The sequence below is a fragment of the Lycium barbarum genome, chromosome 3, assembly GCF_019175385.1.
Source record: "Lycium barbarum isolate Lr01 chromosome 3, ASM1917538v2, whole genome shotgun sequence".
In the NCBI taxonomy this organism is placed as follows: Eukaryota; Viridiplantae; Streptophyta; class Magnoliopsida; order Solanales; family Solanaceae; genus Lycium; species Lycium barbarum.
In genome coordinates this window covers 55431560-55441194 of record NC_083339.1, presented here as the reverse complement: position 1 = coordinate 55441194, position 9635 = coordinate 55431560, and the positions used below count along the sequence as shown (strand labels likewise).

Genomic DNA, 9635 nt, shown 5'->3' with positions numbered 1-9635 from the left:
TTATATAAGTTGTTCAAGTCCATATTTTACCCCATTAAATTGGTAAAAAGATTTTTATGACACCACAAATTATTTAGAAATTAATTGGTATCTTTATGACATTTATGAGTTACTTATTAGATTTTATCAAGGAAAAGGGGCATCTTTGTTTAAAAAAATAATGATCATTTATTTTAATTGTTAAAATTGTCAAGAATCAAAATTAGCAAATACTTTCCATTCAAGGAGTTTTGAGTAATTAAAATAACTAACCATTTCATCCCTTAATCTTTAATTTTTGTATAAGTGCATAATTTGTCAAAATTATTTATAATTATCTATAAATGTTTTAATTAATCAATTAGGTGGTCATTATTGCAAATTGATTTTTACATTATTTAATTATCTTGTTATGGCCACAATTAATTTAACCAATTCATGGTTTAAGGAAATTGGGGTAATTTTTGTAAAATTAGCCTCTTAATGGCCTTAATTGAAATAACCAAATTCATTGGCTCAAATTAATTAAGGTCATTAATACTATTTAATTTTAAAATACTAATTAGGACAAATATGACCATAATTGAAAGAATTAGTTCGATTAAAATCAATTATGGCCATATTCGCAAAATGAAGTCCATTTACACAACTGGCCATTTTAAAATTATTTTAATAGGTTAATTATGTCCTGATTTGTTTACAATTGAAATATTATTACCAATAATCAATATTTTTATTTTTTGTCTGTTTATTAAATTATTTATTTTCTCTATATACACGTGTATACATTAGGTATACACTGCCCAAAACAGTCCAAGACCTGGCCCAATCTCGATACAGATAAAGGAGTATATCCCTTTTTTATTTTTCATTCCAAACGACCCCTTTTCCTTTGCCCTTCTCTCTCTTCCCTTTTTCTTGCAAAAACCCGAGAAGCCGCCATCGTTTTCTCTTTCTCTCTAGTCCTAAAAATGGTAAATTTGTAGAGTAAGAATGAAATACACAGATTTTGCAGCACCATTGGCGTGAAACAAACTAATTCCAAGATTTATTTTTGCCCAGATCTTTCCAAAATCGGTAATATACTTTTCTTTTTTAAAACTATTCAACTAAAAGTCGATTATTGTTGTCCTATTTGTAGTATTATGTTCATTGTTGCTCGATTTCTGTTGATTTGAGGTGAATGGTTTGGATCGAGTCCCATGAGGCTCAGATCCGACCATTCACTTGCTGTTAAGTCGTTTTAAGCCATAGATTAGCTTTACAAGGTTATTTACTAGGAAAGTTTAGTTGTCCCACATCAGTATTTTGAGGGTTTTAACAATTTTTGGGGTTAGAACCCCACCCTCACCATGAAAGAAGGTCGAAAAAAATTAGGGAAAAACAAAAAGTGGCTAGAAACATCGAATTCAAGCCTCTTAGTATAAAAATTTTAAGACTTTGACTTAAGTTGAGGTTTTTTCTTAGTTCTAAAATTTGTTTCTTACTTGTTTTGAGTTTGGTGTGGCTGAGTGTGGGTTTTGGAAGTACAAAAAGGCTTTCAAGTTCAATCTTGACCACCACTGCACTTTAAAAAGGTAACATTTTATCCTTTTGCTTATTTTTTTTTATTTTTCAGTAGTTTTATCATGTGGTAATGGTATGTTTGATATTAGTTTGTTGTTAGATTGTCTTGGGTTCAATTAAGTAGTAATGTGTTGTTCTAAATGATGCTTAATGTTCATTAGATGTTTGGAAATAGAGATTTCTTTCTTATTTTTCATAAAGTACATGCTTAACCTTAGAATTGGTTGTTAATATGGACTGAATATATGAGTTTAGATAGTTTATTGATGTTGTTCTGTAGATAGGAATGTACAGATTGTTGTATAATTCATTGGATGTTGAAGTTCCTATTTGGCTCTTTATTTCTTAAACATGACAAAATCTGGTTACAGGATTTGTAATAGTAACTTTTGTGAACTTTTAGACCAATACTAATCCTATTTGAATGTAAGAGATTGCTAAGTTACTGTGATGATCCATCTTGAATAATTTAAGGCAGTTGCTATTTTCTTGATGAGACTATGTTAAATTTGAATCTTCGATCTGCTTTCCTAAGTCCATATACTTTGTCTATGTCAATTAGATAGCATCAGTCATGATTAGGAAAAGTAAAGGATCATGATTAGGACATGTAAAGGATCATGATTGGACTGAAACAAGGCTTAAAGAATCTAGTTGCTTATCTGAGTCTTATGAAATGTCAAGGCACTAGAACATGATTGAATGAGGTTTAATTGCATTCGAATAGGCCTAAGTATACCTTAGTATATTTATGTATGCTTGTGTTGGCTTAATAAATAACCTTGACTAGTTGTGTCTTATATACTGATGGTAAGTTTGAGACAATAACACTCTAGAATATGATATAGAAGTTCTAAAATGAAGGTTGAGATTAAAGTTCATTTAATTGGTAACAGGTTCCCAAATGGTCCATTAGAAGCTAGTGTAGTCTTATAAAGTTGTAAAATCATCTAAGATGAGTTAGGAATCATAGATATTAATAGGATGATTATGTGTTATAATTGTTCATTTAAAGCAGAATCTAGTCTGGACTTTTATGTCATCAGACCCTTGCCTTTTTATGTCTGGTTCATGCTTGAGTTTTCAAAATGAGTCTAGTGAGGCTAAAAAAGGGTAATTGAGTTCCAATATGCTCTTTGACTGTTAAAAATGATTAATTAATCAGTGAAAATAAGTTATCTGAATCTCAGGGTTGGTGTTCAGTCTAAATTTAAGCTTATAATGATTAAAATGTTCAAATTGTTTCAAAGTGGTAATGTCTAAAAGGAATTCAAAATAGTTTGCATAGTTGAGACCCCAGACTAAATTGATTGAAACTATTAACTTGTATGGTAAAATAGGTGTTTAGATGGGATTTGATTTAAATGCAGTGTCAAACTAGTTTTAACCACAAGGTTTTGCTGGCTGCCATTAGGAGCCTATTTGGATGGGCTTAAAAAAAGCAACTTATTTTTTTTTGGCTTATGCTTCTTTAGATAAGCTAAGCCAAATGGGCCCAATTATTTTTTTGGGCTTATTTTAAGTAAAAAATGGCTTATAAGCTGACCAGCCAAACGCTCAAAAAAGCTAAAAACAGTTTATAAGGTGTTTTCAGCAACTTATAAGCTAAGCCAAACGGGCTCTAGGTACGAGGATGAGGTAGGGAGTTGAGGTTGCCTTAAGAGAGTAAAAGGTGAGCTTAGGCATGAACTTGAGGTAGTGGCCAGTAGGGCCTTTGTTCCCTTTTTACTGAAAGCAAGACTCGGGAGAGGGATGAGTGGTGACCTCACCCTACCCTATTTCTCTTTCAGGAACCTAAGGTTTCCTTTTCTTCTAAACCTTATTCCCATGGCTATGGGATTCACGGAGACCTTATGTTTGGTTATAAGTAGTTTACCATGCATGGGGGGATCTTTGAGATTTTATGCTAATAAAACCAAGTTAAAACAAAGTGTGAGGGTCTGTCACATTTTTTGCCATATTTAAAGGGATTAAAAACTACTACTTTGACTAAGTTCTTGGAGTAAGTTATTTATAAGGACCTAGATCCATGTTCCAGAATTCAAACTTGCATGCTTTATGTTGTTTAAGAATGAATATGTTCAATAAAACCTGCATGGTATATTTATGGCTGGACTGTCTGTATTGTGGTCCTAGCTATAGTTTGAATCTAGAAAGGGGACATTTTAGTTAATATAAGAATGGTGGTAACTCTTATTTTGGAACTTGAACTGTTACATTTAGACACTACTGTGTATTATGGTGTAACCTAGATTGGGAGGATAAAGTTATACTCTATTTAATGAGATCTGTCTCTATATGCTTGATCCTTTTGAAGTCTTATCATGTGTAGAACTATGGGATGAAATAACTGGATACTGAGTCTATGTTTAAAAATGAATAAGTGACAAGCTAGAATTGGTCTAATGAGTTAATTAAGGATGTTGAAAGTGTTCTCAGGCAGCTTATGAACCACTTAGCCTAGGGTAGTCTTTTCAAAGACACCTCAAAGAGGGGGCAGGGAAGAGTCAAGCTTAGCTTGACTCATAGTACCTACCCTCCAAATGAGGGGTGTCATGCCACAGCCTATGGGCTATGGGGGGCATTCCTATCATAAGGGTGCATTGATCTTCCTTGAATCTCTTCATTTTATCAAAGGTTGGAAATAGAAAGGGGTGGGAAAAAGTTAAAATGTTTGAATGTCTAAAGGAACATAGGAAATTAGGAGGAAGAAATTGGTTGTTTCAATAAGGTAATTTTTGCTATCTTTCTAAGAGAAATGGATTAGTTTAAGGCTGTTAGTAATAAGTGTCTTTTTTTTTAAGAGTTAAGAAATTTCTGAGTCACAAAGAGTTATTTAAACCTTGTGTCATTCCTCTTTTTTGAGAGGCCTCGTCATAAACATGGTTGCTCCTTTCTTTTTTCACTTAAGTGGTAACTCACATGAAATCTGGATGTGTATATGCTACTACTACCGTTTGATTAAAACAAAGGCTCATTTCTATGGGTTTATTTGAGAATCTAAATTTGCTCAGTTTCAGTTCATTTAGTGTTGTTTTAATTTAGATTTCTTTGTGTTCCAACCCTTCTCTGTAATCACAAGTTGTAGAATTTTTCTCTTTACTTGCATCTCTCTACTGTGTTTTTGTTATTGCATTAAGCAACTCTCAATTACTACTATGAGGTCTGCTAACATGTGAAGCTGGTGAATCATTGTTTTTATATGTATAGGAACTAAGTTAGACTTGAATCGGCTTTAGTCTATATATTGATACTATTCTAAGGGGGCAAGGACTAATTAAGTGAATGAAATGATCTTAAGTCAAAAATTCAAACATACGAGCATGAATATACACTGAATATGCATAGGCTAATGAAAAGGAAGAGGGATATACATATAGTACACATTCTATATACAGATCACATGTGTATACCATAGTATATTATGTGCATATAAGGGAATTGGCTAGTTATAGACAACATGTATACATGAGTAAAAGAGGATAGAAACTTCACTGAAGGCTTAAACTTTCAAATGCATTTTCCTTTGAAGGGCAGTTGGGCCTAGCCCAATTCAGGTTAAAATTGGAAATGGGCCAGTTTTCATTAAACCCCAAAGGCAAAGGAAAAATAGGGTGATTTTCGTTTGGTTCATTTATTGATTAAGTATTTCGAAGCAGTTATGTTATTTTTTCATATCATTCTACTGCCATACCTGTCTCAATCTCCTCATTATGACTTTGATTTTATTTTTTTAGTATTGTTTGTAATTAAATTGCTTCCATACGAGTGATGCTTGTGCACAATTATGGGGACTCTGATTGTATCCCTTGGCAACACTAGTTTGGGGGTGTTGAGGTGATTTGGAGGGATAGGTCCTAGCCATTCCCTGATATCCAGCCATGCCTGGGGTTCATGAAACCCCTTAGAACTTGTGTGGCGTCGGGAATACGAGTGGTGACAACCTTTTCCCTTGCATGGTATGGGTTCCAAACTAGTGAAGCCAATAGTATACAGTTGAGTGCTCTAATCGTGTACTTTGCAACAAATTTGATATTGTTACACCTTGGAAAATTCCCCGTAAATGTACAGTGAATAGGCTAGCGAGGAGCACGACGTATACGGTGATTCGGATAAGTGAGAGATAGCATTTGACGATCCTAATTGAGATTCAAGACATTAGACGTAAAGGAAGAAGTTGACGAAGAAAGTAAAGGATATGTTATGTGTCGGGTAGGAATCATGGACGACGAGTTAACTATGGCATAATGATGTCTTGGAGACGAGTGGTAACGTCCCTTATATTGGTATTGAGGTGCTAAACAAGTGTCAAGAAGGTTCCATAAGGATTGAATATCAAACGAGTTGACGAGAACGAAATCGGAACAACTGGGCACTATACGGCCCAACATACGGACCGTATAAAATGTACTGGTCGTATGTTAGGCCATATAATTATCCAAGAGGGACATGATTCTCTGGACCAAACATACGGCCCGTATAAAATGTACGGACCGTATATTGGTCCGTATATCTTGGTCGGGACAGGTTTCAATTTAATATAAGGACCTCTCTCCTTTATTTTATTTTATTTCATCTCACTCCTCCACACACCAAGAAACCTCTAGAACCTTATCCATCATTCATCCACAAGGACTCAAGGGAAAACCAAGATCAACTACACCAAATCTATGAAAACAAGTGTGTGAAACCTAGCAAAAATTCATCTACACCAAGAAATTTCAAGTTTCCATGATCATCCTATACGATGGAGACTATGAGTCCGTAAATACACCAAACTACATACGTACATGATAAAGAAAGGAAATACGATACGAGCATGATAATGATGATGATGAATATAAGTATGAGGAATCTTAGTGCAATATAAGGTGTCCATGAAGCTAATAATTCTAAGTATGGTTTCATCGATGCTTCTCTTTGCGCACACTCACCTTAAATTGTTAGTTCCTTCAAGGTGAGATATGATGGTGATGATTACTCCATATTATAATCGGGGGCTCACGACCTTATGTCACCTCGACATAGCCATAGTTGCCTTCAAAGTCTAATGTATGCTCTTAATGATAAATGTATAATGATGCTGAGTCATGATAGGTCTATGAGATGATCAATAATGTAAGATTAAGTTATGCCTACGAGATGTGTAAAAATGATGAATTTGTGATTGATTATATGATGATATGATTGCACCGTGCCTCAATTGTTACACCTTGGAAAATCCCCCGTACATGTACAGTGAATAGGCTAACAAAGGACATAGTATATGCGATGTTTTGACGAGTAAGAAAGAGTATTAGATGACCCTCAACGAGATTTTAAAGGCATACAATGCAAGGAAAGAAAGTTGCCAAGGAAAGCGAATTATATGTGGCGTAATGGATAAGAATTTCGAGTAACAAGTCTATGATGGCATAATGATGTCTTAGAGAAGAGTAATAACGCCCCTAATATTGATATTGAGATGTTAAACAAGTGCCAAGAAGGTTTCATAAGGATCGGAGGTCAAACGAGTCGACGAGGACGAAAACGAAATCACTGGGCATTATACGGCCCAACCTACGGACCGTATAAATTGTACCAGCCGTATGTTGGACCGTATAATTGGCCAAGAAGGCCACCAGCTACTGGACCAAACATACAACCACACATACGCTTCGTATAAATAGTACGGACCGTATGTTGGTCCGTATAAAGATGGTCGGCCAGCTTTTTAATTTAAGTATAAGGGACCTCTTTCATATCATTTTCATTTCACTCACACTCAACACTTCAAGAAACATCTAGAACCCTCTCTACTCTTCAACTACAAGAGAAATCAAGGGAAACCAAGATCAACAACACCAAATCCATGAATCAAAGTGTAGGAAACTCAAGTGAAGGTCATCCAAATCAAAAAAACCCAAGGGAGGTGAAGTAGGGTTTTGGTGTTAGAGGAGAAACTCCACTCAAGACTTGTTCAACCATCATCCAAGGTAATGTTAATGACCATCTCATGTTGTTTAAGGTATTGGAAGGTTAAGATACCCGAATTGTTGAAAAACATAGCAAATGGGTCATAAATGAGTAAATAGTGTCATGGGTGAATGGTAGTTGAATTGAATCATGAATGTTAATGAGTTGAGATTACGAATACGTTGTAAATGATGTTTAAACCATGGAATAATTATTATATACACGAAAGAGAGATAATGAGTTATAAGTATAAATATGGAGAAATTGGAGAGAAATGGTGAATTGTGGTTAATGTATATGCATGACGATTGTTGATTGCGATATTGTGAATGTTGTTGTGAACGCTTGAGAGTTGATATAGAAGGTGGGAAAAGTAGTATAAACAAAGGAAACGCTACCCAAATTTCTCTAGAATTAGTAACGCGTTCTTATAGTTGATTAACTAACGTTAGTACGAATCGTCTTTTGAAGGTAGAGACGTGACATTGAAGGAGAATAAGAAAACGCTAGATTGCTTAAATGAGAAAGGTATGTGAGGCTTAACTCTTCTTTCAAAAGGCATGAATTCTTCAAGTTTTCTATAATCCTTCTATAAGATGAAGCTTATGAGTCCTTCTATATATCGAATCACCTATAAGCATGATAATAATGACAATGAGCTAGAGTATAGAGATTCAAGAAATTGTGGAACGATGTTCCTACAATGCTAATGATGTTATTATTGTTAACACTAGCCTTATGCTTTATTTCCTTCAAGGCGAGGCATGATACTCATAAAATGTCCATAATACAATCGGGGGTTTACGACCTTACGTCACCCCGATATAGTGTGATTGCCTTTAAATCCTAACGTATGCTCTTAATGCTAATGTATGATATGTCTATAATATGATTCTATGTAATGAGATGTGTAAGAGTGATGTGTTATGATTGATTTTGTGATGATAAAATTCCACCGCGCCACGATGGCCAGGCATGTCACCGCTAAGGCGGGATGCATATGATTCCACCGTGCCTAGATGGCCAGGCATGTCACCGCTAAGGCGGGCTGCGATGTTATACCGAGCCTAGAGGGCCGGGCATGATCACCACTAGTGGGCGGCATATGATGGTTACCCGGACGCGGGTTAACGACGAGGACTATGATGAGATGATTTATGTGATTATGTAAAATGTGATATATGTAAGTAATGTGATTGCCTATGACACTTGTGCAGGTTATATCTTTGTCTCATGACTCAGGATCTTCCTATTATGTTTATCTCCTTCTTGCCTTACATACTCAGTACAATGTTCGTACTGACGTCCGTTTTCTTTGGACGTTGTGTTCATGCCCACAGGTAGACAGGGAGGCGAGCTTGAGCCAGATCCGTAGGAGCTGATAGCAGATTGTTCCGGAGGTGCTTGATTATTATTTTGTGTATATTTGTATATTTTGGGCTTGACGGGGTCCTGTCCCGTCTATGTGTGTTGTATTCCAGTAAAGGCTCGTAGATACACGATGCGAGTTATGTGGTCTCACAAGGTTACTAAGATGTACATGTATAAAACCATTATTTTGATAGCCTAAAGGCTTATACATATAAAGATATTATGTTTTGACTTGAAAGGTGATATTCTTGTAACTTGAGGATAAAATTGGTAAAAGAGTATAAAATGATATGATAAGAAATAGAACGAGGGGTGCTCGGTGGTTAGCTCCGGGTACCCGTCGCGGCCCTAGGTGGGTCGTGACAAAAGTGGTATCAGAGCAGTTCAGTCCTAGGAAGTGTCTACGAGCCGTGTTTAGTAGAGTCTTGTTTATGGTGTCTTGCGCGCTACATCAATAAACAAGAGGCTACATGGCATTTAGGAAAAATGACCATCTTTCTGCTTATGAGATCGTGCGATAGAGCCATGCATAAAATTTTATCCTCTCTAATAGTGCGTTATGATTTCAGAATGCCGCCAAAGGGGAAAGCCACAGCCGCCCAGAAGGGCAAGACTACGACAAAGAGGCGGGTAGAAAGAGAGCCTCTAATGAATATTGAAGAGGGTGAATCGCATAACGAGGCCTTGTCTAATACTTCCTCTACCCCGCCCAATGTGGGAGAACAAGGAGGAGCTCTAGCTCCAATTCCTCCCCCGGTTGCTTC

General features: G+C 35.9%; 1 long non-coding RNA gene across 1 annotated transcript; it reads left to right on the top strand.

Annotated features, from left to right (window-relative positions):
• Positions 1 to 869: 869 nt before the first annotated feature.
• LOC132633882 (uncharacterized) lies at positions 870 to 9094 on the top strand. Its single transcript, XR_009579907.1, has 2 exons — positions 870 to 1556; positions 8841 to 9094. It is a non-coding gene; the product is annotated as an uncharacterized LOC132633882 (long non-coding RNA).
• Positions 9095 to 9635: the final 541 nt, after the last annotated feature.